Here is a 6,562-nt window from a genome sequence, read left to right as displayed (position 1 = left end):
GAGGAGGAGGAGGAGGAGGAGGAGGAGAAGAAGTGAATGAAAAGAAAAAATGTCTTCCTTTTTAAGAAAATAATATGAAAGGACCAGGGACATAGTCAGTGGTAGAATGTTTCCCTAGGACAGGAAAGGTCCTGGGTTCACTCTGCAGCCCACCAAATAAAAAGATACTCAGTTTTAGCTATCGTAGCTCATGCCTGTAATCCTAGCACTTTCTAGAGTTGGGGGAACTGAAGCAGGAAGATCATCATGAGTTTGAGGCAAGCCAGGCCACATAGAGAGAAACAATCTAGAAAGGAAGGGAAACCTGTTAGTATCAGTGTGTCATTGGAGAATTTTTCTGGCAGTGGAAATAATATAGTTTATTATATATTTTGTAAAGATGAGAATAAACAGAGGGCCCAGAGCTGGAGAAACAGGCTGAGATTAGTGAGTGAGGTCAAGCAACATCCTCTTTCCCCCTATAAGGGTCTGAAAATTGCTGAAGGGAGACCCCAGACTCAGATAGTATACAAAGACAGAGAGCATTTATTCTTCAAAAACAACCAGCATGCTGGGGTTAACTGGTCTCCAAAATGGCAACCCCAGACAAAGGCATGCAGGTCTTCTTATAGGGAACCAGGGGAACTCTCTAGAAGGATTAAGTAATCTCTAATGTGATTGGTAGGGGCCAAAGCAACAAAATTAGTATAACTTTGATTGGCTACTATGTTAGTTCTTGTATATTTAGAGAGTGGGTTAGGTAATCTAAAGTTTCATTGGTGGGTACTGGGAAGATCACAGGGGTCGGCTTCTGATTGGCTTATACCAGGTGGTCAGTGGTCTGAATTCCTGTGTCATGAAAATTTAACTACAGGATAAAGATAGGACTGCCCAGCACAGATGACCCACACTGGGATAAGATATTTTCCCATTCTTGTGGTTATCCCCAGGCTGTTCTTTGGGAGGGGATTTTATTATCTTGTTATGGATTTTATGGTCTGTTCCTGGAGATAAATGCTTTACTCTGTTTCTCTCCAGGAATATTTTCATGACAATATACTTCATAAGGTTTGCAACAGAGGATGGAGCCAGATGTCCCAAGCTATGCCCAGTCTGATCGCACATTCTAACAGTGCCTTTTCCTGACCCTATTTCTTTCTTCCCCCTTCCCCAGTCTCTCCCTAGTAAATACCTAGATATAGACTCTCTCTTGGGGTCTGCATCAGGGGAACAGAGATTGCAAGGCAAACCACTATGCCAGATAATTATTTGTTTTCGGATAAGAATTGTGCTTCCCCTAATATGCACATTTCAAGTGTAAGATACTCTCTTCAGTGAACAATTGTGTACCAGCAAGACTCTGACCAGTACAGCTTCAATTTAGTCTTCCAAATTGTAGCCAATTTTTTTAAAAACTAAATTTGTTTAAACAAGCAGGTTTTGTTAAAAAGCTAAATAATTCAAAGACCATTTTGACAAAGTGTGTCTGCATTCCTCTATAAGTAAGTAATTTATCTTTCTGTATTGTGAACCCAACAACATTATTTTAACGGAAATAACTGTTAATGTAAATGAGAATGCATAAATGCTTTCACAATTTTGTTAAATTTTAAAGAATACAAAGCACATGAAATTCAACTAGAGAGGAAGAATAAATTCTAATGAGCTATAGTTCTAAGGGGAAACTGTAGTTTACAGCAACTTATATATTTCATAATGATCCAGAAGATGGGAATTCATAGGCCCAAAACTTGAATAAGTGGTTAAAGAGAGAGAGTTATTATGGTTGGATTATTATAGGTTAGTTGTATCTCTTGATTTATTAATTTCATTCTGTAAATGAGTACATGCTTGTGAAAAATAAAATCTTTAAAATTATGAATACTCAAATATTACTCTCCAACTTTGCCTTAAATATATTATTTCCATTTTTAAATTTCATTATTTTATATGGTTTTGCTTTACAATATATCTTTAAAAGGCGGTTAGATTTGTCTTTTTGTCAACTATGAAAGTACCTTTTAATTGAAGAATGGATAGTTCTTTTACATTTATTATAGTTACTAAGAAATTTAAATTTATTTCTCTTACTTTTTACTACTTATAGGGGTGTGAATGTGTGTGTGTATGTGTGTGTACATACATGATAACCTGAATCTGATCCCCAGAGCCCACAAAATGGAGAGAGAACTGTCCCCTGCAAATTGTCCTCTGATCTCTTTATGCACTCCCTAGCAACTGCATACAAAGTTAATTAATTAGAAATTTGGTTTTACCTTTAAAATATGTATGCACAAACATTTAATTAACAACCATTTTCATAAAAAAATTTAATAATTTATCAACTTTTAAAAAAACCTGATTTTGTATGATTGGTTTTGTCTTTATTTCCATATATTTCCTTTTCCTTTTATTGGAGCAGATGCATGGTAGTTCATATACTGAGGATCTATGAGAGGTAAATTCCTTCAGTCTTGTATGATTGAAATAGTAAAAATTTTCCCCTGACTCTTCATTGATAGTTGATTTGGGTATAAAAAGGCTTATGAAGCTGGGTGTATTGGCTCAAACTTTTAATCCCAGCATTAATTCAACCTGGTATTTAGTTCATAAACAGCATATTGTCAGGCCAGTGTTTTCTTTTGCATTTAATTTAAAAACAGAGACTATTTATAACATAATAACCAAGACAGGGGCAGGAAGAGCTTTAAGTTCAAGGCCAGCCTGATCTACATAGAGATTTGTAGGAGAGCCAGGGCTGCATAGAGAGAGCCTATCTCAAACAAAAACAACAAAAGTCTTATAGATAGATGTTTTTCTTTTGCACTGATGTTGTTTGTTTCTAGTGTCATATTCTGTTGCGAGCAAGGAATTTACAACCAGAACGGTAAATAGTATAGATCAGTAGCACTTCCACTGATAACATCTTTTACTTTGAAACCATTTTCTTTTCTGTCTGCAGTATTTTGCCATGTAACCATGATGTATCTAATGATGTAGATTTGTTTTCATGCCTAAAAGTATATTTTCAACCCAAGATGTTACGTCTTTTTGCTTTCACCTTCACTGTTCCTCTTCACTGTTCCTTTTCAGTCGTCAACACCAATCACAGAAAGACAGAGGCGTCATCTCCCTTTGCTTCTTCATTGCTGACTCTACAAGAACCATCTGCAAATCCAGAATTCTACATCTCAATCCAGCCTAGGGTTATTTCCTCTCCTGAATATTATATTTCTAAATCATATTTTACATTTCTGGGATTTTAGTTGGCTCATTGTCCTAACTCTTTGCTCTGAACACCCATCTTTCTGTTTGCACACATGTATTATTTCTGTTTAAAGATTTAAGTTTACACAAGCTCCTCGTTTTCTACAAAAAAAAAAATATCTTTTTAGCAGAATTATGCTGTAATTATGCATTTTATTGTGTTTTTCTAAACACATGTTTTAGAATGCTGGTGTTCAGTCATATTGTTGAGTGAAAGTTGAGGGAGTGTGTATTTTGCACCGTCTTCTTTCTCGGCATAACATTCTCAATGAATGATTTTTGAAATTTTCTCCATTAGGTGCCACCTGCCCTGCATAGCTCCTAGTGTAGGACAGGAATCTTGCACAGGAATATTTTATGCAGAGACTACAGATCCAGCAACGTAGCCAAAGGCCAGCTTAGTTCACTGGACAATGTTGGCAGATTACCTCTAATCCCAAAGCTTTCCTGCACCATAGCCCCTGAGAGAGATCTCAGCCTCCTTTCAGGCATGCAGAAACTTGCCTGTCCTAAGCCAGCCCCATCCTAAGCCTGCCCCATCCTAAGCCTGCCCTGTCCTAAGCCTGTTCCGTCTTTTCATTCTGAGTCTGATTCGTGTTCTCTGTTGGGCACAGACACCTTGCTTCTGATTCCCTTACAGAACCAAGCTTCACTCTACCAGCACTCAGCATGCTCATGGCTTCAGCCTTGCACATCACAATTACTTGTCTTCCATTTTGTGAAGACTGTTCACAAGGATATTTATTTTGTCTTTTTTAATCTGACACTTCCTAAATGTTGCCAAGATATGTGTTTGCAACAAAAAGAATTACTTAAGACTTGTCATATTGAGCTGTTTTGGCAGAAGTCTGTTATGACTTCAACAACAAACATGCTTGCAATTTTTCCTAAAAAACAAACCAAACCAACCAACCAACCAAACCAAAACAAAACAAAACAGAAAACCCCACTTTAAGTCTTATGATTATCATAGCCATGAAATAGGAGCTCATTTTAATTTGCAATGAGTAACTTTGTATTAAAATTTTTTGAGTTTTTCTCTTAATGAATTTTTGTTATCTCTGGAGACTCTTTTAAAAATGTTGGTGACAATGTGGTTTAATGATAGCAATTTTGGTTCTTGAGTATTGTATATAAATATTTTCTGTTTTTAAATTAAACACAAAAGAAAACACTGGCCTGACAATATGCTGTTTATGAACTAAATACTAAGCTGAATATGTTAAGTATAAACTTAATGACAGGTTTAGAGGCCCACAAAAAAAAAATGCCAAAAAATTTTCATTTAAACAGTAGGATAGGAAGAGGAAATTTAGAATATGTCTGTCTATGGAACATTTGGTCGAACTTCTTCCAACACTATCATTCTTTTCCAGACACTCTATCAGGTGAAAATTAGCAGTTCTCAAAAGCAATTTTTATCTTAATAGTTGATGTCAAACATGTCTTCAAAAGTCTGTCTTCAATTTTGCTTATTTCACATTCCTTCAGAGTTAACAAAAACAAAAACAACAACAACAACAAAATTTTCTAAGCCAGAAGTGTTAGCAGAACACATTTGTTGTTGTTGTTGTTGTTGTTGTTGTTATTTCAAGACAGGGTTTCTCTATGTAGCCCTGGCTGTCCTGGAACTCACTCTGTAAACCAGGCTGGCCTCGAACTCAGAAATCCGCCTGCCTCTGCCTCCTGAGTGCTGGGATTAAAGGCGTGTGCCACCACCGCCCGGCAGAACACATCTTTAATGCCTGCACCTCAGGCAGAGGCAGGTGAAATCTTTGGGAGGGTCAGTCAGCCTTGCTTCATTCCCTTTCCTTACAACCATTTGCAATTGGCTGGGGCTCTGCTTACTGCTCTCTTTGCTTTGCCTTTGTCCCAGGGCTGGAATAGGATGGCTTCTCTGCCTCCAGACATCCATCCATATGGATGTCTTTCTAGCCCTTCAAGTGGTTCCTTTCAACCAAACTTCTAGTAAATAATCCTTGGGATTAACTTGGTAGACTTGTGTAATTTGTCCTTCTCAGATCGACTTAGGCAAACAGAACTGAGTGATCATGTGTGACACAGGCACATTCATCATGACCACAGCTACTGCCCTCTTCCCTGGGCGTCCATATTTAAGCAAAGCTAGAGCATGCTAGCCAATGGTAAGGGGAGAAATAACTTTTCTGTTAGACTGCCAATGTTTCCACTAAAGTAAGGGGAGAGTAAAATTAACACCAGGCAACAACTTTTCTAGCCCATTTTCTAGTCCAGATTTATATTGTGCCCAAGGGACAAAGCCATGCTTCTAAACATCTCCATCTCCATGGCCCACACACACTTACTTGTGTCTTAGACAGGAAGTATATTATTTCACCTTCAGTTCCCAAACACCTTCCTGGAATCAAACTTTAAAGTTCAAATCCATCCTCAGGTTTTTCACCCTCCTTTTGCCCCATGTACAATTGGTCACTAGATTCTTATTGGTTGTGCCACATAAGCACCTTTAAACTATGTTTTTATCACATGAAAATCACAACAACAGCATTGAGAACTAGTCGCCCTGTTTCTTTCTATTCTTCATCCTTTGTATAGCTCAACATCACCAGCATGCCATCCTTAGCATCTCTTTGCTGCAGAAGAAAACCATCATCCATCTGTAACAGCACCAATGACTTTCGGCAGTCCATATGAGCCTTCCTCTATAGAGCTTCATATTAAATTTTTCTCCCTCCTGGATTCATTTGCCATGTAAAATTACTCAAAATTCCCCCATGCATACTGATCTCACAAATTCCCATGATTTTGTTTTTGTTTCATTGTCTCCTCCCTGGCAGACATTATTCCTAACCAGACTCTTCCAAATCTTAGGTCAACTTTCTTGACTCTCTTCCATGAGTCTGAATCCCTGGTAGACTTGTACCCACCACCATTCAGACTATTCCTATTCTTTTTTCCTCTCTGCATCATTCATTGTCTTTCTTTAGAACTGTTCTCTCCCTCCCCCACCCCCATCATCTTTGTCTGTCTCACAGAAGGTGTTGGTAAATACAGTGGACCACTCAATCAGTTGGCAGACAGCTTGTGAAACAAAGCAGGGTGGATCAGTCGAGAAAAGAGTCATTAATTAATTGATTCATTCATAGCTACACAAGTATGTGTCTTCTAACCTGTGAAACACGGGTCAAATTCATAAAGGGAACACACAATGACTTCGCTGACTTTAAGCTTACATTCTGCTTAGTGTGGGAACATAGACATAACAATTCAAGATACTCCTAAAACTAGTTTATTGTCTTAAAGTCCTCTTTACAAAGAATGTTTCCTTTTTTTTTTT

Source organism: Mastomys coucha, unplaced genomic scaffold (assembly GCF_008632895.1).
Source record: "Mastomys coucha isolate ucsf_1 unplaced genomic scaffold, UCSF_Mcou_1 pScaffold8, whole genome shotgun sequence".
Taxonomy (NCBI): domain Eukaryota; kingdom Metazoa; phylum Chordata; class Mammalia; order Rodentia; family Muridae; genus Mastomys; species Mastomys coucha.
This window is presented reverse-complemented; position numbering follows the sequence as displayed.